This window comes from Mus pahari, chromosome 4 (genome assembly GCF_900095145.1).
Source record: "Mus pahari chromosome 4, PAHARI_EIJ_v1.1, whole genome shotgun sequence".
Lineage (NCBI taxonomy): Eukaryota > Metazoa > Chordata > Mammalia > Rodentia > Muridae > Mus > Mus pahari.
Genome location: NC_034593.1, coordinates 27,290,202 through 27,317,014, shown reverse-complemented (window position 1 = coordinate 27,317,014; position 26,813 = coordinate 27,290,202). Strand labels below are relative to the sequence as shown.

Here is a 26,813-nt window from a genome sequence, read left to right as displayed (position 1 = left end):
AGATAGTCTGCTGTGCTGCTCAGTTGCTGGAAAACTTTAGCATATCAAGTACAGTTCTCTTAGATTGTGTACTTAACTTGAGAGGATGAGGGAGGAATGAGGAAAAAAGGAGCCACACACACATACACCCTAGGCCTATCTCAGGACCTTAAGCAGGATACTTAGGTCTGTGAGCCTAACTCTCTTTCTCTGTACACTAGGGAAAATTAAATACCTGGTGAATCTCTTGAAGACCATAATTGAGCTAATATGGCAGGTTCTTGCTTGTATATGCTCTATAAACATATTTTATGTTCGAACAGATTGAAGGAAGGATTCAAAAACAAGAACTCGGGGGCTGGTGAGATGGCTCAGCGAGTAAGAGCACCCGACTGTTCTTCCAAAGGTCCGGAGTTCAAATCCCAGCAACCACATGGTGGCTCATAACCATCCGTAACAAGATCTGACGCCCTCTTCTGGAGTGTCTGAAGACAGCTACAGTGTACTTAATTATAATAAATAAATAAATCTTTAAAAAACCCAGAACTCTGTTTAATCTTAGTCCTCATCAGATTCTCTTTGTGCAGCAGACAGTGATTAACACAAAAACTTGTAACTGATCAAGTGGAGAGAAAAAAAAAATGGCTGTAGAGCACTGTTGTGTGACAAAAATGTTTCCTGGGAAATGCTACACACAGGTTTACTGACCCCAGACAGGGAGCTCAAAACATACCAAATATGATACCACCAAAATCTGACTTAGTGAACCAATGAGTTTTATTAGGGTTACTTACAAATATATGGGTGAGAGGTTGCTTGCAGAAACAGAAATGACTCAAAGACAGCTGCATCACCAAGGTTTACCCTAGCACGGGTGACAACTCACCAAAGCTGGGAACCTGGAACACAGTGAACAGCCTGCAGGCTGTTCAACATGTTGGAGAATTCCCTTTCCAGGTACCTCAGTTAGTGTAACCCTCTTCCAGGCTGGCCTGATCTTCTCCAGGCAGCTGGTCTAATCCTAGAGTCTTCTTTGCAGCTTGGCAAGTCTGAGAGGGACAATAGCTTTTATTGCTTTTTCTGAGAGGGAGAGGGCAAGTGAATCTGCTCAGTTTCGGGGACTTCCTGAAACTATATTGGGTTCTTTACCTTCTGTTTTAAGGTGCTTCCCTGAGAGATGGAATGTTTCAGTCTAGGAGGAAACCACTACACAAGTGTTCAGCCTCAAATTGGAACCTATGTCATACCCTCTGCCCCCCAAGTCTTAAGGATTGTCATGAAAGAGGGGCCAGAATAAGAGCTAGAGGCTGGGGACACTGGATTGAAAGTGTCTTCTGGTCTGCTGCTCCAAGAACTCTCAGAAGCTATGGCTACGTAAGTTCTGAGAAGGTCAAGCTATTCAAAGTCCTAGCTAGTAGGAGAACAGGCTCAATGAAGTACCACCCCTAACTGAGGAGCTCTTAACAGTTTATTATTCCTGGTGGGAGGGAGTCCATTTTCTTTAAGAGTATGGCACCTAGTGGGTCCATCATGCTCCAGGAGATGGTCCCATACCCATGTGTATAGAAGGACCTGAAGTGGTGGTGGATGGGAAGATAGATCTGGGATGAGGGAAGGGGAGGAAATGAGTTTGATTAAAAATACATTGTATGCATTACTAAGTACTCAAAGAATTAATAAAATAGTATATTTAAAAATATTTTTAAAAGAATTCTGCTTTTGAAAAGATTGTTTCTTAATTCTTTCCTGTTCTAGGGTATTTTAGATACTTGTTTTCTGATATTTGGTTTTCATAATTGATTCCTCCTCTTTAAAGAAAAGAGAAAGCAGTTTCTATTTAATCCATTATTACCATGCTAATAGTGTGGCTCAGAGTCATAGCTGGGCTTCCCAGTGACCACTTAGAAACGGTAGACACCACCACCCATTAAAGCACTCTGGAACCATGAGAACATGGACCACTGGTCCCTGGGGGAGTGAATGCTCCCAAGGCTTCTTTAGCTGCTGTCATTGGATGGACTGCCTGCTATTCCTCACATCACGTGGTGGGCTGAAACCTTCGAAGGTAGACCAGTTTTCTGTGTTAGCTCAGCGTGATGTAATTCATAAAAACCAGACAAAGTCTTTGAACTCATGCCCTACTTTTATCCCTGCTTGGTTACTTCACCTATTGGGAAAAATTCTGTTCCTAGAGTAGTCAAACAAACCCAAGTGTGTGTGTGTGTGTGTGTGTGTGTGTGTGTGTGTGTTCAGCTTAATTTCACTGTACCTACACAGCAGTAAGGTTATGTTACTGTCTGAGAACATATTAAATACTTATAAATGAATGAATGTATAGGTAGATTCCTGGAGACCCTGAGTCTTCACTCATTCATTGATTCATTTATCAAGAAACCCTCGATAGCTTCAGATGCTGTGGTAAGGTTGATAAATGTCCCTTCTCCAAGGAGAAGGGGGGGAGGTAAAGGGGGAAGTAATTAATGTGGGGGAAGGGGGTTGGAGGAAAGGGTAATGGGGGAGGGATGTGGGGGAGGGGTAATGGGGGAGGGATTTATAAGGGTGGGACTGGGGGGATAGCAGGAAAGGGGCAGTGAGGGGCAAGAGAGGATCAAAGAGAAGTGGGTCCAGGCTAGAAAACCTGGTGGACTTCCTCTGCCGAGGCGCCATCTCCTAAAGGTTCCACAACCTCCTAAACAGCATCACCAGCTGGGGCCAAGCATTCAAGTAATGAACTTGTAGGAGCATTTCATATTCAGAGCACAATAGATCTCCCAGTCCATCTAGAGAAGATAGATAAGGAAGTGTGAACGCAATGCCTTTTTCTGTTAAATAACACTTTGGGGCAAAATGGAATATTCAGAATCATCCTGTTATTAAAGTCTAGCTGTCTTATTCTTTGTTTTCATGTGCATGTGTGTGTGCCTGTGTGGTTTTATGTATACAACATGTACGTAGCCTTTGGAGGTCAGAAGAGAGCCTCCGTGGAACTGGGATTACAGGCGGTTGTGAAGCTCCACATGGGTGCTGGGAATCAAACCCAGGTCCTCTGCAAGAGCAGCCAGTGCTGTTAACTGCCCGAGCACCTTTCCAGTCCCCAGACCTTTTGTTTTATAATTTTAGACTTGTTGTAAAGGGCATGTTTGGTCATTGTTGTTGTATAATATGGAGAATGGTGTTTCTACCAATAAATGAAACCAGCTGTTCTACGGGGCTCCTTTCCACCCTCATGCCTCTCACGCGCAGTCCGGAACAAAGTTTCCATTAGGAAACTATTTCTGCTATTTGATCATTGCTCCCTTCATTGCTTTCGTTGCTGGAGAGAAGTGACACGTTGATGACAGCTATCAGAGCTCTTTCTGCTTTATTGGAAAATTACCTGAAAAATTACCATATCATTAAGTTCTTTAAAAGTTTCAAAACCCTCTCGTGGAACTGCTCCGACTGACGTAAAAGAGCTTCTCCTGCAACTTAACTCTGTTCTGTAACAGAGTAAAGCAGATGGGCTTGGGGACGTTGCTCCAGCAGAATGCAGTGCTGAAGGGAGAGTGGAACCCCTCCCTTGGATCATCCCCATCCCAAGGGAGAGGCCCAACAGAATCACTTGGAAATATCTTGGCTTCTGCTAGCAAAATAGATTCCCAGTCAGCTACTTCCCGGTATGGGAGTTGCTGCCTGTCTATAAGGGAGCGTTCACTGTTTGGAGACAGACATCCAAGATAAACTGGTGATGTTTCTCAGTGGCCTACTGGGTACACGGGTGGTGGGGGCACTGAGGTAGTGTTGAAGTTTTAGTTCTTGAGACTGATGGAAGGAAGGGCATGGAGAGGCCTCTGGGTATCATCGAGGATAGAACAGCAATCCTCTGAAGAGCAGAAAGACCTGGTGGGACGGGAAACAAACTCAGGAAGGGTAGCAAGCGTCTGTAAACAGGGCTGGAGGGTGATGCTACAAGGCCCTGCAGAGCACTCGCTGGGTCAGCTTAGTAGATGCTTGGGAAATATTTATTGTGAGTTGAGTGTGAAATTAGCCCCTATAGGTTCTTGTGTCTATCTGTGCTGTTTTAGAAGACTGTGGAACATTTAAGAGGTGGGATCTCACTGAAGCCCAGCCTTGAGGTTTGACAGCTGCTTTTTACCTGTAGACTGACTGTGGCCGAATGCCTGTCCTCCTTCCAACATGCCCTCTCCACCTGTGAACATAACAAGCTCTTCCCACACCCAAGCTGCCGCTTGGTAAGTGTTTTGTGACAACAATGAAAAAAGTAAGAGGTATAACACTGCAGGTTCTTTGAGCCGAAGAGGGATACAATCAGTATTGGGATTTGGAAAAGTTAATTAGAAATAAATCTAGGGATGGGGGTCAGAGAAGGAAAGGCAGAGGTATAACATGTACCCATAATGCTGGAGAAAGTACAAAGATAAATCATTCGCTTGCCGAATAAATACATATATGTACTGGCTAGTTCTGTCAACTTGACACAAGATAGACTCATCAGAAATAAGAGGGGGTTCAATTGAGAAAAATGCCTCTATAAAAATATGACTGTAGGCAAGCCTGTAGGGCATTTTATTAATTAGTGATTGATGGGAGGAAGGCCCAGCACATGGTGAGTTGGGGCCATCTCTGGCTGGTGGTCCTGGATTCTATAAAAAAGCAGGCTGAGCAAACCATGATGAGCAAGCCAGTAAGTAGCACTCCTCTATGACCTCTGCATCAGCTCCTGCCTCCAGGTTCCTGCCTGTGTGAGTTCCTGCCTTCACTGCTTTTGATGATGAACTGTTATATGGAAACCTGTGTGAAATAAACTCCATTTGTCCCCACATTGCTTTTGGTAATCGGTGTTCTGTCACAGCAATAGTAGCTCTAACCAAGACAATATAGAATACCATACATCAGGCTGGTGAGATGGCTCAGCAGGTAAGAGCACCCGACTGCTCCTCCAAAGGTGCAGAGTTCAAATCCCAGCAACCACATGGTGGCTCACAACCATCCTTAATGAGATCTGACTCCCTCTTCTGGAGTGTCTGAAGACAGCTACAATGTACTTACATATAATAAATAAATAAATTAAAAAAAAAAAAAAGAATGCCATACATTATTGCTCAGCGATGAAAATGAACCATTAGATAAAGCCCTAAAGACACCATTCACTTTGAACATAAGACAGAAAAATCAGCCCCAGACTGACCAGGAACCTCTTTCCCTGCTGTCTAGGTCACATAGTGACAAAAGATACCATGGAGGCTTCTGGGAGAGGAAACCACCAATGGACTTAACAAGATGGATCTTCTGGTGCAATAGTAGTATGATAGTTTCTTATTGGATATGAGGGTTGTTCTACAGGAGGGAGTTCATACCTGACACTGTAAATGTGGTTTAAAGCTCATGACTGGGGAGCTCATAAGTTAGAAGTGGGCAACCTTCTGTTGCTGTTTTGCTAAATGGCCACGCTATAAAAATGCATCCTAAATGTTGTGTGTAGTTTTATGCTCTACCTGCCTTTACTCCGTGAGGTGATCGCACTACCAGCCCCCACCTGGCTTCCCTTGAATTCTCAGACAAAACACACACACACACACACACACACACACACACACACACACACACACACAGTTTGTTCCTTTTCAACTTGCTTTAGTACCCAGTTGCTGAGTGCTACTATCTCCAGCCTGGAAAAATGTAATAATGTTTTTATCTCCCACCTTTCCTAAACTTCAGTGGCTAGTCCAACCTAGCCCCTGTCAAACATCCCTGACCACCAGACTGTACTAGTGGCCACAGGCTCTGGCTCCTCCCGACACCTCACATGGCCACTGGATTCTTCTCCCTCCAAGGCATGGCAAAAAAAATTAATAAAAAAAAAAAAAAAAACCTCCTCCTCTCCTTTACATCTACCCCTTCCTCCTGGGACCCAGAAGTCCTGCCTGTACCTTCTGCCCAGCAATTGGCCTAAGGCTTTCTTTACTGACAGATCAAGAACCAATTAGGGAACAGGACCTTAGCATCAGAAACACCCCCCCCCCCCTTATACCTAAACATATCTATAGATTTGTGTTGCTCTCAACTTTGGTCAGAGATTGATCTTTTTGCAGTGGGTAGTGGTTAAACATAGAGACTCCTAACTGGTCAAAGTGGTGTCAGTGTTTAGCTGTGGATGGGTCATCAATACCAAACTCCCACTGGAGGCTGGTGAAAGAATTTAAGGACTGATGGATGGGAAGGAAGGAGAGCCTTGGTGACTTCTGCACACAATATGCCTATTGCACACATATCATCAGTTCACAGCGCCCGTGGTTTCCTGTATCAGACCTGCACAAAATCAGTCTAGTCAGTATTTCAGCATATATGAGAAGTAGGGAGACCAGACCCTACCCCCTATAGGAGGAGCTGTTGTCAGTTGATGGCTGCTGAGGGAGGCAAAGTCAATCACTTCTTGGGACATGGTAGGTTGCTCCTGGCCACTGATGGCCACATCCCCATGTGCGTATGGGCAGCACTAACTGGATTCAGGGAGTTATTAGTAACAATAGAAAAAGAGGACCTGGGGGAGGGGGCTGTAGAGACGGCTCAGTGGTGAGGAACGAGTTCAGTTCTCTGCATCCTTATCAGGTGGCTCACATCTACCCGTAGCTCCAGCTCCAGAGGATCTAATGTCTCTGGCCTCCAGGGATACTCATACTTGTGTGTGTGTGTGTGTGTGTGTGTGTGTGTGTGTGTGTGTGTGTGTGTAGTGGCACTTAGGAAAACTGTAAGGAGATAGTGATGGATGAATATGACCAAAACACATTGTATAAGTATTTGGAACTTTCAAGGAATAAAAACATTATTTTTTTAAATGAATGAACCAACATGCTATGTTTAATGAATGGAGCTAGTCTCAAAGTTTACGTTCCACAAGAGTATATGACTTCATCAGGTGTAGTGGTAGTAAATGCCTGTAATTCCAGTACTCAATAGGCTGGGGTAGGAGGGCCAGGATAGCTTTGGTTACATAAAGAGATGCTTATGTTTTGGAGGGGAAAAATAAAACAAGACAGAACTATAAGGATAGAGGACAATCAATGCTTGTTAGGGATGAGGGGGGAAAGGAAAGGAATATAAGAGAATTTACTCAGGCGACCGAACTGTGCTCACCATGTTTATAATGCCAGTCCCTTGAATCTGTGCTTGAACTCAAAATCATAGTACTGCACACCAAAAGGTCACTTTTACAAAATAATTTTTAAAATAAACATTAAGAAAGCAGCTAGCCAGGTGTGGTTGCACAGTGCCTGTAAACCTAGTACTCTAGAGGCAGGGATAGATATCTGTGAGTTCAAGGCCAACCTAGTCTATGTGGTGAGACCCTACCTTAAAAAAAAAAAATCACATTAGTAACTGGATGTGCATGGTGGCTGGTCCCTGTAATCTGAAAGAGGAAGACTATCATGAGTTTGAGGCCAGCCTGGACTATAGGATGAGATACTATCTATCCCAGTTTGCTTATTGTCACTGTGACAAAAAACTGAGTGCATTAGTTAGCGTTCTATTGCTGTGATAAGGACCCTACTGTATGTATTGGTTACTTTTCTATTGCTATGATACTTCACCATGATCAAGGCAATTTATGGAAGAGTTTATTTGGGGCTTATGGCTCCAGAGAGATAAGAGTTGATTACCATATCATGGTGGAGAAGTGTGGGAGCTGGAGTAGGAGCACTCCTGTCTCAAACCCATAAACAGCAAGCAGAGAGTGTGGATCAGAAATGACACTTGGCTTTTAAAATTTCAAAGTGCTCCCCAGTGACATACTTCCTTCAGCAAGGCCATGCCTCCTAAGCCTCCCCAAACATCACCACAAACTGGGTGTCCAAGCAGTATTCAGATGACTACGAGGGACATCTCACTCAATCCAACACAGTGACCAAAAGCAACTTGGGGAGCAAAGGGTTTATTTTAGCTTACATTTGCAGGTACTTCATCGTAAAGGAAAACCAAAGGAGGAACTGAAGCAGAGGCCATGGAGGGATGCTGCTTACTGGCTTGCTCCCAGTGGCTTGCTTGGCCTGCTTTCTTTATAGAACCCATACCACCTGCCTATAAGTGGGACCTCCCAATCATTTATCAAGTTCTTAGACTTGTTTACAGGCAGTCTGGTGAAAGTATTATATCAATTGAGGTTCCTCTTTCCTGGTAACTTTAGCTTGGGGCGGGAACCTGAGGCAGAAACCAAAGTCGAGACCATGGAGAAAGCGACTCACTGCTTTTCCTCCCATGGCTTGCTCTGCTTGTTTTCTTATTTGCCCCAGGACTACCTTGCCTAGGCATGGCACTGGCCACAGTGGCCCTCCGCCATCAATCATTAATCAAGAAAATGCCTCCCAACAGCTCCAAGGTCAGGCTGATAGATTCCTTACCTGATGTTCCCCCTTCTTAGGTGTCTCCAGTATGTATCATGTGAACAAAACCGAGCCAGCAAAGTCTCAAAAAAAAAAAAAAAAATTGTCATATAAGTAAGAAAAAAAATGAGTCATTTTTTTTATTGTTTGAAATATTTGACAGAACATATTGTAAGACTCTGATGAGCCTTAACTTACCAGAGACCCCCATGAGCTGGGGATTTATGCAAAAGCAAGAGGAATTTTATTGTTCTAGCATGCTGGGGTCGCCCTGCACTGGAAGGAGAGAGAAAATGACCCCGAGCAGCCTGTTCAGTGAGTTTTTATACAGTTTTCAGAGCAGCAGCCATAGGCACAATGTGATTGGCAGAACAGTGTGACTTTTAAACTGATTGATCTTTAGGGAATGAGGTGGCAAGGACTTCCCTTGTCTGTAGGAGACCAACGTTTGCAGAAGCTCTGGGCTTCCCCCTCTCCCGCAGGTTAGTTCCTGGACCCTCCCCCTCCCTCCCCCCTGGCCTAAGGAATGTAATTAACCTCTCCCTTCTGGGAGGAGGGGTGCCTAAGTGCTCCATGCCCTTGCTCTTTCAGTAGGGGAGGGGTTCTGGTGGAATGTTCTAAAGGTCCTGAACTGACCTCTTCAACATTATCATAAATAAAACTTATCCTATAAGGAAGAAAGGAAAAGAAAGATAAACTTAGTTGTGAAACAGAGAGTTGGTTGACAGGTGGTGCTTTGGTATGGGCTTTTGTTGTTGCCAACACCGTTTCTCTTTGAAGCAAGTTTTCACCTCCAGAAGCAGTCATGCTGCCTCAGCCTCTGGTGTGCTCGGATGGCAGGAGCTCATGCGCACGCCCAGGCCAGAAGGATACATTTCTGAAGATGTCTGTGAGGGTAGATGCTAGCCCCTGTTCTCCTAGGATGGATCGCTATTTCATGAAGAGGTCTGCACATCGGTCAGTCTGGCCTGGCTAGATCAAGAGCACACAGGAATCACAGCTGTGCTGTGTGGCCGTGCACTTCCTCCTTGTTCTCCAGAACACCGGCTCTTAGAACTCAGCCACTGGCCTACGTGGAATTCGCAATTCATGGAAAGGTCTGTGAGAAGAGAAACTGAGCTCTCTGCCTATACACTCGGCTGGCCTTCCAGACAACAGGTAGCCCTGATTTCCAAGCCCCATGAGAGAGCTGTGGCTAACAGTGTAGCTGACAGGGCGAAGGGTAAAGGATGCTTCTGCTAAGCCACCAAACCCTGCCCGAAGACGTTCAGGAGCAAAATAGATGACTACTGCCGTGCCTAGCATGCTGTGTGACACCCCATCACAGTCACCCGCGCGTGATGGAACACACATGCTGGAACACATTGCTTGTTCGACTCCATTGTTTCAGGGTTGCTTATATGGAGCAAGAAAGAACTAATCAGATGTTTTTATTCACCAGTACAAACAGGGCACACTGACTCCCTAAAACATGCTATCCAAAAGTCTTCCTAGGATAGGATGAGCCAATTAGTGAATATTTAGCTGACCAATAGTGCCAGAAGTATTGTTAACTATGGTAGAATTCAGTATATGATAAGGTAGACCCAATGCAGACTATAGGATCCTAGGGAGTATATGTGTGTGTGTGCGTGTGTGTGTGTGTGTGTGTGTGTGTGTGACAACATGAGCCCTACACTGAGTCTTTGACATAATAATGAAGTGTGTGTTCTTTCCACTGTGCCAAGTCCCTTCCAACAAGATTCCCAGAACAGGAAGAACAAGATGAAGAACAGGTACCATGTGCCTGCACACTTCTACTCCCCGTCCCATGACTGTGGCAGACATCATTAGCCCAGTGTAGCACTCTCCTAAATTCTCAGAGATGCCTGAGGAAGATGAGTTTGACATTGCTCTTGCTGAGCGCCTGAGGGAAGTGACCCTGGAGATATAAGCAGTTTACAGCAGGAGTGTGTGTGTGTATGTGTGTGTGTGTGTGGGGAGGGAGCAGGGTATTGAAAGGGTTAACTCAAAGCATACACTGTGAAAGGGCTGGAACAAAAATGCAGTCTGTATGAGCAACAGAGACGATTCCAGCAAGACTGAGCTGCGCTCGGAGTGCCTGGCAGGAAAAGCCCAGAACTCAGTTCTGACAGACTCTAAGGAGTCAGGCTTCTCACTCGCATGAGGAACTCTTAAAGTCCTATAAGACGATTTCTTTCAGAGACTATTTATTTATTCTTTAATTGTGTGTGTGTGTGTGTGTGTGTGTGTGTGTACATGTGTGGATGCAGTGCCCTCAGAGGGTGGGAGAGGGCATTGGATAACCTGGACCCGGAGTAACAGGTGGTTGTGAGCCATCTGACGTCTGGGCTGGAGACTGATGGCTATATGTAATTTGGCCTCACAGTTGGAAACCATTCATCTCTGAGGGGGGCAGTATCAAAAACTGTCCACTTTGCTGGTTCTGTTATTTGTAGCACACTTGGCAAAGTAATAACCACAAAAATCGAGTGTCTCTAGACTATGATCTGAAAGCAGAGGTTGCGAGCCTGTGGCACTGTAAATTCCAGGGCTCACTGGGAAGAGAATTCAAATGACACAATCAGGATCAAGGGCAGAAAGTCTCTGAACTGGACCAAAGGGGACACAGATCTCTCTATAAGGAACTGTCACTGAACCCCTAGGAAACCAATTCCTTTCTTCTGATCATGACTCTGAGAGGTTCTGAGCAGGTCAGGACTGAGAACAAAACAAGCAAGTGTGTCTTCCTGTCTTTGTCCTTGGAGTAGCATGTAGAAGCAAGCCCTCCTGGTGAACATCACCCTGGAGATGAGGGCAGAGGGCACCGGGATTCTGTCTCTGAGGCTCCCCTTATGTTCCATTAATAAAGCAGACTTTGAGAGTGTGGACCCAGCGGTGTTCCTGCTGTGTATCTCCTTGGCTGTCTCTTTCAATTTATCTCTTGTTCTCAGTATCTGACTCTGTGTCTCTGAGTTTCTCTCCACCAGATTCCCCCAGTCTCTCTCTCTCTCTCTCTCTCTCTCTCTCTCTCTCTCTCTCTCCCTCTCCCCTCTCCTCTCCCTCTCTTTTCTTTACCCCCACCCTCCACAGATCTCCTTATTCTTGGAAACACCAGGAGCTGTGAGAGTCCATCCACACACTTTGTCACTCTTGGGATGTTGCTCCAAGCAATGAAAATCTCACCGACTCTACTTTCCAATGCACAGTACACGGGCTTGTTCTTTAAATTCAAGCAGGGCGTGGTGGCGCACGCCTTTAATCCCCGCACTCGGGAGGCAGAGGCAGGCGGATTTCTGAGTTCGAGGCCAGCCTGCTCTACAGAGTTCCAGGACAGCGAGGGCTACACAGAGAAACCCTGTTTTGAAAAAAACAAACAAACAAACAAACAAAAAAAGTAAGGGTTCTTTTCAGAAAACTAAGAGATAGGCAACAAAACAAATATTATAATATAATATAATGTGATATAATATGAAGTGGGTTTGTTTGGGCAATGAATACTTTTTTTTTTTGGACTATCCAGCCAGGATTTCTGTCCACATCAAATTTTCATGGAACAGAAGAGATCATCAATCTTTTCGGGCTCTGCAGTCCATGTGTTGGAGCTGTCGATGTCTGCTCCCCGATCATCTCCAGTACCCCAGGGTTTTTCACTAATTTTCCCCAGGTGCCTGTCTTTCAATATCCAGTTGACAGGAAAGCATTTCTCAGAATCCTGCCATATGGGACACGCTGGTGCAGAGGATTAAGAGGCAGGCAATCGCAACAAAGGAAAATAGGTATTTGAGTTGGTCTAGTCAGGTGCCATGCTTCGTGACTTCACGAAACAAGCTGAAGCCTGGTGAGCCTCAGTTTGCTCGTCTGTGAAATGGGGATAAAAGACAGAGGCAGGCTGAGGCAGGGAGCCTTAGAAATACACGTCCTCCCTAAGGACCAGCGTCCCTTTGTTTCCAACCTTCTAGTTTAGGACTTATTACTGAAACACACCATCAAAAATTAGACCACTCCGGCTGCAACCAACCATCCTGACTCTTTGACACGTAAGTCTGGTACTTCTTCATTTTCTTCTTAACGGAGAAAGAGCAACCAGTATTTAACTAGGGAAAGCAAAACTTTGGGGAGAAACCACTTCATCATCCTGGTATCTTGGTGTTTTCACATCTGTGATGGTGTGGCTTTTACACAGAGCAGCTGCATCTTCTTTCCAGTCACGTTCAGACTGCTGTTTGGCCTCCTTGCCTGTAGGTATGAGTGGATTTTATTCCAGGTGATGTGGAGCAGCTGATAAGGAAGCAATGGAAGGCCGCGGGGGTGTCAAGCTCTCCTGATAGTCTTTAAACCCTTCTCCAGCTCTGCAAGCCTGTTACCCAGCGCTGTTTCTTTAAATTGTTTGACGTCAGAAAGAGAATGCTATAGCAACCGTCTGTCAAAGTGGAATTAACTCCGAAGAAAGATGGGGGTGGGGAGAGGAGCAATGGCCCCTGCAGAAGAAGCAAATTGGAGGGAGACATTTAGTTTATGACATGTTCAGTATAAAACGCCGGAGAAATGCAAATAAAGTCGCTTGCGATACATTGAGGTGCACTGGTGTTTAAAGAGCAGAGACCTGGCAGGGTGCTGGGGAAGGCCTTCCAGTCATCAGTGACAACTGAGAGAGTAACTTCCGAGAGCTGACAGTCAAGAGGGCAGGCTCTGTGCGAGCATAGGTTTGTTCAGGAATGTTTCCAGCACCTTCTGGTGCTGGGGATGGGGAGGAGGGCAGTATCACTAGCTTCATGTTCCCAGTGAACCTCGGGCATCCACCGACGGCTGCTTGGCTGGATCGACTTCAGATTTCAGAGCCCAATAATTGCAGACTGCATCTGTGGCTCTCCTGGCTCAACCCTGCAGCCCGCCAGAGCAGAGCAGCCTAGGCCAGGCCCAGGCCAGGCCCAGGCGCGCGAAGAGAAGTCAGGCACATAGCTTAGACGGCGCGTCCAGCGGCACACGGATGAATCGAAACTGCCGGGGGATGCACTTTCCGCTTCCCAAAGCCGCAGAAGCTGCACGCCTTGCCAGCGCCCACTCCCTGCACCCCGGCCCAGGCCACGCGCGCGCCCCCGCCAGCCCCCTCCCCAAGACACACGCACCCCTGGCCCTGGCGTGTGCCAATCAGTCTCCACCTAGGCCAAGCGCGCTCTGGGTTCTCCGAGTCCCTGGAGCGCCCCCCGCTCCGACCGCGCTCGCTCCCGCCAGCCCCGACCCGAGCCACGCGCGCGGCTGTCTCGGCGCGTTCCCAGACCCTCTCCCCGGCCTCGCGCGCCCCCGCCCCCGCCCCCGCCCCGCGCGCCTCGCCCGGGTCCCCGCCCCGTCCGGCGTGCAGGGCTCTGGGTGTGGTCGCCGTCTTGTGTGGCGGAGCCAGCTAGTGGTTCGCGACCCGCAGCCGGGCGCTCAGCAGTAGCGCGGTGGTGGCGGCCTGGCTCCAGGTAGGTGGCAAGCGCAGGCGGCGGGAGGCTCCGTGTGGACGCGGGTGGCGGGCGCTGGGCTCCGTGTGGACTCGGGCGGCGGGGCGCGGGGCTCCGGGCTCCGTGTGGACGCGGGCTCCCCTGCGCTCGGCGAGGCCCGGGACGACCGGAGGGTGCGGCCACCGGGAAGTCTAGGGGACGGTAGCTGCAGAGCAGGGACCACCCCCACCCCCAACACACACACACCCAGCCTCCTGCCATCTCCACCAAGTTCTCCACGGGCTGCTGGAGCCTCAGGTTGTTGTTTTTGGACTGATACTATGTCCCCAAGGCTTGGTTATTTTTAAGAGGGGTGGGGTGGGTGATAACGGATTTTGGATATTTGCAAGTTTAGAACAGGAGAAAGCGGTTATTTTGTTCCGTTTTCTCCCCGCATCTCTTTCTTCGTTTTCAAAGTTGAGAGAAGGCTGACAGTGGTGGGTGATTTTGTTTTCTCTCTTCCTCTCCCATCCTCCCCCACCCACCCACCCCTTCGGCCCCCTTGTAAAAAGGTGAATATATAGCCTGCTGTGGACCCGTGCCCTACTAGGGAGTTGCCTTAAGACAGAAATGTAATTATTAGTCCCTTTCAATATCACGAGCTCAGACGGTGGTGACCTTTTATGTATTTCAGCTTATCAGATGTGATGGCTGGCATGCTCATATCAGAGGGAGAGAGCTTGTGGTTTACCGGGGTCTGACCAAACTGTATAATATTTGGTCTTTGCCAGCATTCGTTGCTGGTTCTGAAAGTTTCCTGTCTATTTTAATATTTTGATTAAGAGCACTTAAGGAGTCTTTTGCTTTTGCACTTGGGTTTGCTGGTGAATTTGAAACCAAAATAGAAACTTTAAAAATACCATTTAATAAATATTGCCAGACCTCTTGTGTCTACACGTTATTAGACCATGACGCTGATTCTGCGTGTCGTGGTTCTCTTAACTGCATGCCTTAGCCCATGAGCAATACACAGGAAGCAGCTCTGAGTTGCTGGTCTTTTATGAATAAACATATCAGCATGTGTTTTTACTCCTTAAAAATAGATCCTGGGACACTTTCAAAACTAAGAGTAGTACCTAAGTACTGGGCTTTCTTTCTTTCTTTTTTCTTTTTTCCATCACCAAATATTGTTGGAGAGTGAGTGAATTCTCTGATTTCTTTCAGGTGTGTTATTTAAATTTGGTGATTGGCTATGACTTTCTTTGCCTTACTGACAAGTTTAATCTGATTTATTAAAGGAATTGTTTACTGAAGCTCTGTCCTGCCTCAGGGGAAGTGAGCTCTTCTGTTCTGTCATCTCTGGGTCACTTCTCAAAGGACACATTATACCTTCCACAGGCAAGGCGATGTTAAATGACTCACTGTGGCCTTGTAACTGTTAAGTTGGATTCAGGGCGAGATCCCTCTATCCGTAGACTGCATGCTTTTCCTGTAGAACACATTCAGTTAGTCCTAGGCCCTGGGAAGGACCCTCAGCCATCACTGATGTACACATAAAATTTCCTTGACATGTCAGAAACCTATGCTGGTTTCTCCGGTGTGATTGGTGCCATTCACTGGTGTTACGTTGTATAGCCACCATCTGCCCCTGCCATCCTTGGGGTCAGTGTCCCTTTTCCTGGGGCACGGTTACTCTGTCGGCATTAAACTGGTGGTGGCTTAACTGTTCCTACAATCTAATACCTCTATTTTGACGTGGGCTCCAGAGGAACAACTGTCACCATTTTGGAAGGGTGGAAGCTGGATAGCAAGCGACTCCAGGTGTTGTGGGGCTCCCCTGGAGTCGCAGCAGCTCCAGCAGATGAGGCGGGAGGGTGGTGTTGAGAGGGGCTCTAACCTGGGCTACAAGGAAGCCCCGTCTCCCAACAACAACCTGCGTTATAACATGGGAATTCTTTGATATCCTTTCTGTGTTAAGCCAGATGTTCTCACAGCTGCTTCCTGTACTACCATCCCCTTCCCCAAGCTTCTGTGTCTGGTTCTGTGGCTCCCTTACGTTGTTGTGTAAATACGGTGCTGTGTCTACCGGAAAACACGCTTTTCTCAATGTGGTGTTCTACCTCAGTTACTGCCCTGTGTCTTTCTGTCTTTCTTTTTCTCTCTTCTCTCTTTTTTGTTTTGTTTTGAGACAGGGTTTCTCTATGTAGTTTTAGCTATCCCGGAACTCCTGTAGACCAAGCTGGTCTGGAAACCACAGAAATCTGTCTGCTTCTGCCTGCTTTCGGAGTGCTGGGGTTAAAGGTATGTGTCACCACTGCCTAGTTTTTATTAAAGTCACTTTAAATGACGTGTGTTTCTGGGCACCTTAGTGCCAGTGCCTGAAGAGGCAGCGGCTTCAGATCTCCCTGGAGGCAGAGTTATTACTCGTCTTTCTGATGCACTTGTTTCTTCTTTAAGAGCAGTATGCTCTCGTTAACAGCTGAGCATCTAAGCTCTTTTAAGCTTTTTTCCACCTAATTTTGATCTTCATTGAGAAAGGCTGATCTTGCTTGTCAACTGGATGTGAACCTTGGCAGAGGAACCTGAAGAATCGCTTCCATCAGATTGGCCTTTGGGCATGTCTGTGGGGCAGTTCCTCAATTGCCAACTGATGTAGGAGAACCCAACCCATTGTGGGCACCATCCATGGGCACCATCCATGGGCCGATGGGCCTGGGCTGTGTAAGAAAGTTAGCTGAAAGTGAGCGTGGGAGCAACTCAGTGTCCTTCCCTGCTTTCCCCTTTAGTTCTAGCTTGAGCTCCTGCCCTGACCTCCCTTGGTGAGGACTGTGACCTGGAAGTGTAAGCCAGATCAACCCTTTCCTCCCCAGGTTGCTTTGGGTCAGTGTTTTAGCATAACATCAGACAAGCAAGCTGGAGTCGCTCATTAAGAAATATAAAAGCAGCCGGGCGTGGTGCCGCATGCCTTTAATCCCAGCACTTGGGAGGCAGAGGCAGGCGGATTTCTGAGTTCGAGGCCAGCCTGGTCTACAGAGTGAGTCCAGCACAGCCAGGACTACACAGAGAAACCCTGTCTCGAAAAAAACCAAAAGAAACATAAAAGCGAAAGCCCTTTTGTTACATTTTTATTGAGTATGTGCATATGCACAGGTATGCATTCATGTGTGAGCAGATGCAAGCCTGTGGCTGTCACAGGACAGCTTTGCAGGAGTCATTTCTCTCCTTTGGTCCTGGATGGGGGTGGGGTCAAACTTGAGTCTTTGGGTTTGTTGACAAGTGACTCTACCTGCTGAGTCATCCTGCAGGCCCTGGGAAAGACAATAAATACAAGACAGGTAGGTAGTCTGTAACTCCAGTACCAGGGCCCCAACACCATCTGACTTCCTTGGGCACCAGGTACCCGTGTTTACACACCCACGCACATCCGTGAACCCATGCATATAAGCAAGCTGGAGGGGGGGCTTTAGGATATGTGTCTTTCTTTTTTTTTTTTCTTTTTTTCCTTAACTCCACAGTTGAGTACAAGCATTGAATAACCGAAAACCAGAAGGAAAAGAACCAGGTAGGGACCAGCCAGTTTTGATCTCATTGTTAGATGACCCGGGGAAGAAAGGTTTGATCTTTGCAGGTAGCTCTTACTTTCAGGGTAGCAGTAGGGCGGTCCTGAAGCCATCTTGTGGATATTGTCACATTGAGAAGGTGAGTGTGGGGGTTTGAATGAAAATGGCTCCCATAGGCTCATATGTTTGAATGTGCATGTCCCAGCTGGTAGGAAGGATTAGGTGTGACCTGGTTGGAGGAGGTGTGTCACTGAGGGTGGGCTTTGAGACCCAGTGTCTCTGTCTGCCTCCTGCTGGCTGATCAGGATGTACAGTTCTCAGCTCCAGCCCCATGCCTGTCTGTTTCCCTGACATAATGATCATGGACCAGCCCTCTGAAGCTGTAAGCAAGTGCCCAGATGAATGCTTTCCTTTATAAGAGTTGCTTTGGCCATGGTGTCTCTTCACAGCAGTAGAACAGTAACAGACAATGAGTCAATGTATTGATATTTCATGAGCTAGAGTTTTTACTCCAAGAGACAAAAAACAAAAAAAAAAAAAACAAAAAAAAAAAAAACAAAAAAAAAAAACAAGGGGCTTGCCTAGCGTGCTAACGCCCTGGCTTCTACCAGCTTCGCCTTATAACCAGGCGTTGTGGCACGTGCCTGTAACGCCAGCACTTGATAGGTGGAGCAGAAGGTCAGAGGTTCAATATCATTCGTGGCTGCACAGCAAGTTTTAGGCTAGGCTGGGCTATGTGAGGCCCTATCAGAAAAGAAGGGAGGTAGGAAATAAGAGAGGAACAATGAAGTCTCTAGCGTTAGGGTTGGGACAAAGGGCATCAACATGAGCCTATGATTAAACGATGTGAACACACTGGCGTACATAACATGCACATAATTGCACATGTACATACAGCATATATACAAACCTTTCCCAGCTCTGGCTGGCGAGGATGGCACTGAAATGACATGTGGCCAGTGCCTTATCTACATGGCTAAGTCTAGAGCTGTCACAGGAAGCTCTAGGTGACCCTTGAACTTTGTGCTGCAGAGCAAGGTAATGTTGAAAACAGACAGGCCACCACTGCACCTGCCTCTTGCTGCCTGCCCCAACCCCCCACCCCCCACCCCCGCCATCACGTTCTTTTCCTGTTGATCCAGCAGGCAAGGTTGTTCACTTCAGAGCTTCCTTTTTCTTTTCTTTTTTTTTTTTTTCTCCTGTTTCTTCTGCCTGAATCCAACTCAGGGCCTAATGCCTGTGGCCAGCATCCTACCATCCCCAGCTACATCCCCAGTCATTGTTCCTTTAGAGACAGAGTCACCGCGAGGTGCTCACCCATGAGCTGCTCACGGTGAAGTGCAGGCTGGCTTCCCACTGGTGGCAGTCGTTCTCACTCAGTGCCAGAATTGCACGGTGTGTGCCACGCCTGGCTCCTTTTCCCTTTTGAAGGCAGGCCTCATTTCCTGATTCCATTCAACTCTACTTAGATGAATTTGTCTTACAATAGCCTCCCTAACCACCTGGGATCTATGGCTATTTTCCTGCGCAGAGAGCGGTAGTGCCCTTGCTTCAGGTTCATTTCCTAAACAGATAAGAACAGAGAGCCTGCCTCCATTGCTTCTCCTGTTGCTGAGATAAGATATCGTAACAAAAGCAGCTTAAGAGGTAGAGGTTTTATGTCGGCTCACAGTTCAGGTACAGTTCAGGTACAGTCTGTTGTTGCCTCGGCAGCAGACCTTGAGGCAGCTGCTCACCCTGTGCAGGCAGCAAAGAAGCAGAGAGCAAGGGGCACCATCAAGCATGTGACTGCTCGCCTTGCTTCCTCTGCTTTATAGTCCAGGATCCCAGTGAGGAAATGGGGCCGCCACAGCGATGGGATCTCCCCACCTCAGTTGGTGAACTCAGGATAATCCCCAGATGGGCTGGGGAGATGGCTCAGCGACAAAGAGCACTGACTGCTCTTCCAGAAGTCCTGAGTTCAATTCCCAGCAACCACATGGGATTGTGCAATGGGGATCTGATGTCCTCTGTACTCACATGCATGAAATAAATAAATCTTAAAAAAAAAAAAAAAAAGGACAATCCCCAGAGGTGTGTTCATCCTCAGGTGGTTCTGGAAACAACACTAACCGGCATAGCTCCGGGACTATGAGAATCTTGGTGTCTGAGGATTGCACCTCCAGAACCTGGGGTACCCTGTTCGTGGTTGGCACAGATCCTGGATGGATGGATATGGTTGGCGGGATGAGTGTAAGCACTCGGATTTTCTAGCTCTTGCGTTTGAGGAATGCTCTCTGAGATGGACCGGACACTGTGCAGAGAAGCTGTACAGCTTCTGTAGAAGCCACTGGAGTGCCGCTTGTCACGGCTGCCTTTCTCTTGGCTGCCCTCTGGTGGAATAAGGCTGACAAGAAGTGGGCGAGTGGATAAGTTACCAAAGACTAAAATGGGAAAACTCAGCACCAACCGGATGGTTCTCTTATAAATAAATAAATAAATAAATAATCACCAAACCACCAGGAACTCACCTGGTAGAGCGCTAGTCTAATGTGTACAGAGTACTGGGTTTGATCCTCATAAAAAGAAGGTGGCACTGCCCATGCCTGAGATCTAGCAGAACATTATTAGAAGAGGCCGGAGGGTCGGGAGTTCAAAATCATCCTTGGCTAGTCAAGAAGCTTGAAGCCAGGGAGGGCTACATAAGAACTTGTTTCAAAAAAAAAAAAAAGGCAGTTTGGAATTTTTAATTTTATGGACCAGATGTGGTATCACACACCTTTAATCCCAGTACTCAGGAGGCAGAGCCATATTACCTCGGCCCACCAGATCCCCAAGGAATGACACACAGACTTTTTAATAATTAGGAAAGCTTGGGAGAGTCTCAGCTATTTCACCTCAGTAAACCCGACCCCAACTCTGCCCTGCTACATGGCTTGGTAGTCACCCCTTCTCACCTGTTTCTTCACGGCTGGCTGTGGAATCTCCTGCCTCTGCCTCTTTCCCAGAGTTCCCTTCTCTGCCCGGATGGTCCGCCTATGCTGGCCTGCTTTGCTATTGCCTACTCATCTCTTCACTAACCAATCAGAAGGTATTTACAAAGCCCTGAGAGGTGGTGCGTCAGAGTGGGCAAGAGATTATTCCAGCAGAGGTGGGTGGAGCCATGTTGAGTGTGAGGCCATTCTGGGTTGCACAGTGAGACCCTGTCTCAAGAAGGAAAGAAAAAGATAAAACTAAAATACAAAGAAAGAAAATCTTGGGCTGGAGAGCACTGACTGCTCTTCCAGAGGTCCTGAGTTCAATTCCCAGCAACCACATGGTGACTCACAACCATCTGTAATGGGATCTGATGCCCTCTTCTGGTGTGTCTGAAGACAGCTACAGTGTACTCACATAAAATAAATAAATCTTTTAAAAAAAGAAAGAAAGAAAGAAAGAAAATCTTAATTTTAGGCAAGCTTCCTTGTTAGTCCTAATCTGATCAGAAAGATGGAAAGAAAATGGCCAGTGGTTAGATTGTAGAGAGAGATCGCTTAGGATGAGGGAGGTGGCAGCGGGGGTGGTAGGGGTCATGAGTGTCAGTTCCCTTTGGTACACTACTTTTTTTGGGGGGTGGGGGTTCCAGACAGGGTTTCTCTGTATAGCCCTGGCTGTCCTGGTATACTACTTATGAGCAAAAAATGCTTGGTAGGTTCCCAGCAAGTGTCTTTGCACTGTTTCCCAGTGAGTTCCACTGCCCAGTGCACACCACTGTTCAGTGCATACCACTGCCCAGTGCACACCACTGCCCAGTGCACACCATTGCCCAGTGCACACCACTTCTCAGGGCACACCACTGCCCAGTGCACACCATTGCCCAGTGCACACCACTTCTCAGGGCACACCACTGCCCAGTGCACACCACTTCCCAGTGTGCATTCTGGAGAGCCTTCCTGCCAGATGCTCCCAGTGCATTCCCTTTGTTCTGCTTTGAAATAGTCCTCACATAAAATGAAGATTTTCCCTATTACTGGGGATTGAACCCAGGGACTAGACTAGAACACATCACACTTTCAGCTATAGAGAAATCAACACAATTCTATTCTGTATCCATTCGGTACACAAGGAGATTGGTCCCTATGATCAGAGAACAAGTCGTGACTGAGTCCCAGGATGTGTGTGTGTGTGTATGTGTGTCTACCTTTGTATGACGGTGTGCACACGCCACAGTACGGAGGTCAGGAGACAGCTTTTAGGATCCTTCTGCTGTGTGGGTCTCAGAGATCAAACTCAGGCTTGGCAGCAAGTACCCATACTCTTTGAGCCATCTTTCCAGGCCCTGAATTACACACACACACACACACATGCATACAGACACACACCCAGGCTGGTCTTGAACACAGAGATCTGCCTGTTTCAGTCTCTTGAGTGCTAGAATTAAAAGGCCCACTTTTAAGTGGCAATTCAGTAACGAATGGCTAGACTTGGGGCTTGTCTCCCCCTACTTTTATGAAGATGACTTATGTGTATGGCGTGAGTTTATGTACTCTTAATTCTTGAGCCACCTCCCCAGGCCCTCCCCCTAATTTTTACGACTTTCTCACAGAAACACTTTGTCTGGGACGTGGTGGGAATATTGGACTTGCAGTTTGGTGATATGATACGGACTTAGACCCCAGGCCTGCATCTGAAGCTGGGTGAAGCTTTGTTTTCTAGACGGGCATGTGCAACAGAATCCATCAGGGTAGTTAAGGTGTAAAGTAGCTCGTTTTTATCCTAGAATTCTGTAAGGTACATAGAACATGGTAAAGCCAGACGTGGTGGTTCACGTCTGGGAATTCAGTACTTGTGAGGCTTAAGGCTAATCTGGGCTGCATAGCAAGTCCTATCTTTATGTAAGTGGAGCGTGCTAGACAGTTATTTCTGGAAGCTGAGCTTCGTCAGCAGAGGGCTCTAGTGCGCACTGCCCGGCCTGGTGTTGCTCTGAGGGCTGCCCACTGTGTACTCGCTTCTATTCTCATGCAGCGAATTTCATTCCTACCTGTGTGGGTTGCTGTCCCAGGTCCACCTGGGGTGTTTTCAGGCCGTGTTGGCACCTGTAATCCTGGTGCTAGGGAGGAGACGGGGGGACCCCTTGGACTCGGCAGCCAGGTGGCCGACTCAACAGGCAAGCCCCAGATTCAGGTAGAGCCCGTGCTTCAAAAAACAAGGTGGAGAGTGATCGAGGCAAACATGGGATGTCAACCTTGAGCCTGCACACGCAGATGTACAGAACTTACCACACACATGTGCATACACGAGGACACTGACACATTCATACCACACACAGTAACTAACCAGCATCTTTGGTGCTTCATGCGAGCTTTGCGTCCGTGTGGATTCTCGGTAGCTAAGAACTTACAGATGGATGGATGGACTCCTCACGCACACCGCTGTGGCGTTACACAGACTGCAGAATGCCTCCCTTTGATGAGAGTTATGTGGTGAGAGACGAGTGGTGCGAAGGACATTTGAATTACACAGCTGCACTGCTTCTGTTTTATCAGTTAAGCTGTGTGGATCCAACAGCTCATTGGCACCCTCTGATATTTGGTACTGGCGCAGCCCAGCTTTTAAGGTACCCAATAGGCATCTTCACAGTGCTCTCGGTGTTTGAGAGTTGTTTAAAACACTTTGGCTGCATCAGATGCTCTGTGCTGAAGCACTGAGTCATCCTGTAGTGATCGAAAGAGCACCATGCTTATCAATTACTTTTCTAAAAAATATTACTTTCAGCCTCATTATTGACTTCAGGGCCATGCCTACCCTTCGTTGTGATACACAGCTCTGGTTTGATCTGAGCAATATCTCCATTTGGGAAAGTCTTTGGAGATTACACTGTACATTTCTGGTGCTTTTAAAAAGAGAGCTGGAGAGAGGGGCCAGAGTTTAAAACGTTTGCTGCCTAAGCACGGGCTCACATCTCCAGAACCCACATAAATACTGGATGGGCAAGGCAGTCTCAGGAGGGGTAGTCAGTGGGTCCTCAGAATAGCCTGGCTGCCAAGACCAGCGATACCAATACACTCTGGGTTTGATTGAGAGACCCTGCCTCAATGAGTCAGGTTGAACAGCAGATAAGTATAATCCCCGAACACTTGAGAACACACATACACATATATCCACCACATGAAAAGAAGAGAAATGAAGGAAGTATGAGTGTCTTTAGTACACTGTGAGTGTGTGGGTTTGTAGGTCTAGGTTGTGTGTGTGTGTGTGTGTGTGTGTGTGTGTGTGTGTGTGTGTGTGTGTGTTTGGAGGACAGCTGCAGAGGGCTTTGTGCAGCCTGGCTGGTAGACCCCACACATTGCCGGCTGGCTTAGCCAGCTGTCTGTCTGCAGCTTTCCTTAAGTACTGGACAGTGCCAAGATCTTTACCTTCCAGTGTTTCTAAGGGAGGATCAGCCTCACCCCTTCATCCCCAGCACACATCACCCTGCTAGGGGCTGCATGAGGGGACCGACCCCCCGGCATGCTGCATGGCCAGCAGGCTTTGCTTCACAGTGGTCATGGCAGTCACCATGACCCATAATTCCTGAGTTCTGCATGTCTGTGAAATCAGCTTCATTCACACAATGCCAAGGTCAAGAATGTGAGAGGTACCTGGGATCATTTGACTCCAAGTAGTAGTGCGTGTGTTTTGTGCACTTGTGTGCTTCTGTCTGTCTCTCTGTCCCTCCCTCTCTTTCTCTCTCAAGGGGAGAGAGTTGGGCATTGTTAGCCACTGATGGTAAGAATCCAGTGAGTAAATTCAAAAAACTGGTTATTGGCTGAAAGTGGAGACCTATTTGATAGGCTAATATCTGGTTCTACTCCATGAACCATGGGAAATCATTCTGATTTAGCATCACCAACAAATATTCTTGCCACATAAGGATATTGAAGCTGATTATACTATAGCCTACAGATTGTATTTCTAATATATAAGAAATGTAAAGGATTAAAAAATAAGTTAAAGCCGGGCATAGTGGCACATGCCTTTAATTCCCAGCACTCGGGAGGCAGAGGCAGGTGGATTTCTGAGTTCAAGGCCAGCCTGGTCTACAAAGTGAGTTCCAGGACAGCCAGGGCTATATAGAGAAACCCTGTCTCAAAAAACCAAAAAAAACCAAAATAATAATAATAAGTTAAACACCATCACAGAGTAGCTAGGGCTACAGTAATATTCTTTTCTCCTGCCACTGTGACTTCTTTTGCTCTTTAGAGTAAATTTTCTTCATTTTCTTAAGGTATTTCAAGGTAGCTTATTTACTGGAGACGAAAGTATCTTAGGCACTGATGCTGTAGTGAAAAATAAAGCAACGGTCTGCCTCAGAGCAGTGCATTTTATTAGATGAAAGACCACAAATAAGTAAATACATACTAAGTAGTGTTGGAGATAAGGCAAAGCAAAGGTCCCCGGTAGTGAGAGTGGCGGGTGGGTGCAGGCCGAATAGGGATCGGTGACATTTGAGCAGGTGTGAGCTGGGGGGGGGGGGGCTGCAGTGAAAACATCAGAGGCAGGAACATTCCAGACACAGAGGAAGGCAATGGGAAGACACCAAGACCAGAGCTCTCTGAGTGTCTTCAAGGAGCAGCCAGAGCTCTTCAAGAGCTGGGGGAAGGAGAGGTGTCAGGGGTGTGTGGTAGGTGTGAAGGTGAGAGAGCAAGGAGACACTGCTGCTTGACCTCTGTAGGTCAAGATCAAAGCCAGCTTTAGGATCTGGGGACCAGCAAGACGACCTGGGAGACCTTCGTTCCTCTCCAGAGCCCGCACAAAGGGAAAAGCCAGGTAGTGTGCCTGTAATCCCAGATCTCCGGTAGTGATAGGCCGGCCAGTCCAACCTGCTGGCTGAGCTCCAAGCTAGTGTGAGAGACTCTGTCTCAGAAGAAGGTGGGCTGGGCCTGGGAAACGATACCCCAGGGTGCTGGATAATTTTATATCAGCTTGACACAGTCTAAAGTCACAGGAAAGGAGGGAATCCTCAATGGAGAATATGCCTCCAGGAGATCTGGCCATAGGGCATTTTCTTGACTAGTGATTGATGGGGGAGGGCCCCGCCCATTGTGGGTGGTGCCAACCCTGAGCTGGTGGTCCTGCATCCTGTAAGCAAGCAGGCTAAGCAAGCCCTGAGACGTAAGCCAGTCAGCAGCATTCCTCCATGGCCTCTGCATCAGTTCCCATCTCCAAGATCCTACCTGATGGAGTTCCTGTCCTGACGTCTTTTTTTCAGTGATGAACAGCGATGTGGATGTGGAAGTATAAACCAAATTAACCCTTCCACCCCAGCAGCAATAGTAACCCTAATTAAGAATCTGGATTGTCCGTTGATTTTCTCGTGTGTGTGTGTGTGTGTGTGTGTGTGTGTGTGTGTGTGTGGTGTGTGTGTGTGTGTGCATGTGCACGATGAGCACACACTCATACATGACAGGGGAGAGAAGGGAGAGGGGGAATTCAACTTAATTTTAAGAGTGGGGAAACACAGCAGGACCTAGTACAGAAGCGGGACTTGTGTTCTCCGAGTGTGTGCTATAGACAGGACTGGGGAAGTGTCAGTGGCAGAAGAAAAGAGGCCAGGTGAAGAAGATGGAGACTTGACCGTATTTCATAGCGGTATAGGCAGGCAGACTCCGTCAGCTCCTGGGAGTCTGATAGGATCGCTAGTGGAATAGATAGAAGGTCTCAGAGAAATGGAAATGAATGATTCCCAGGGTGCTTTTTGCCTTGTTTTGTGTTTTGAACTCAGTTACAGCAGCAGAATGACCACTGACTGAAATTCAGGCGAGTTAGAGTTAGGGCACAGTGGAGATCGGCTTTGGAATGTTACGTTCGAGTTGCCTGTGAAGCCATCCAGGCTGGGTGTGGTGGCCCACGCCTCTTGTCTCAGTTACTTTTGTCTTGTGAAAAGACACCACGACCAAGGCAATGTATAAAAGAAAATCATTTGATTGGGGGCTTGCTCTCAGTTTCAGAAGGTGACTCTATGACGGCTGTGGGGAGCACAGCGGTAGGCAGGCAGTGCTGGAGCAGTAGCTCAGAGCTTACATCCTGGTCCTCAGGTTTGAGGCAGAGAACACAGACTGAGCCTGGCACAGGCTTCTGAAACCTCCAAGCCCACCCCCAGTGACACACCTCCTCCAACAAGGCCACGCCTCCTAATCCTTCCTAAAGAGTTCTGCCAACTGGGGACCGAGCATTCAAATACGTGAGCCCAGATAGACCCACGGGCTGTTCTCATCCTCAGCATCATCCTTGACATCCTAGCGCTTGGGAGGTCGAAGCAGAGGACCCATTCAAGCTCAGGCTGTGTATGGTATATACCTTCATCTCAGTACTTGGTAGTCAAAGTCAGGTTGGTCTCTGAGTTTGAGGCCAACCTGATCTACATAGTGAGACCATATTTCAAAACAAACAAAAACTCCCAAGCCAGTCTCTCCCTGGACCTGTCTGTAAACAGTTCTCTGTGGTTTGGTCTTTTTTTTTTTTTTTTTTTTTTT

General features: G+C 47.4%; 1 protein-coding gene across 1 annotated transcript in view; it reads left to right on the top strand.

The window, feature by feature from the left end:
* Window positions 1-13,670: 13,670 nt before the first annotated feature.
* Window positions 13,671-26,813, top strand: part of Gnb4 (G protein subunit beta 4) — a 36,627-nt gene continuing 23,484 nt past the window's right edge. Inside the window, exon 1 of the mRNA XM_021195696.1 lies at window positions 13,671-13,822. The gene's annotated coding sequence lies outside the window, so the exon portion shown is untranslated. The remainder of the gene's footprint in view (window positions 13,823-26,813) is intronic.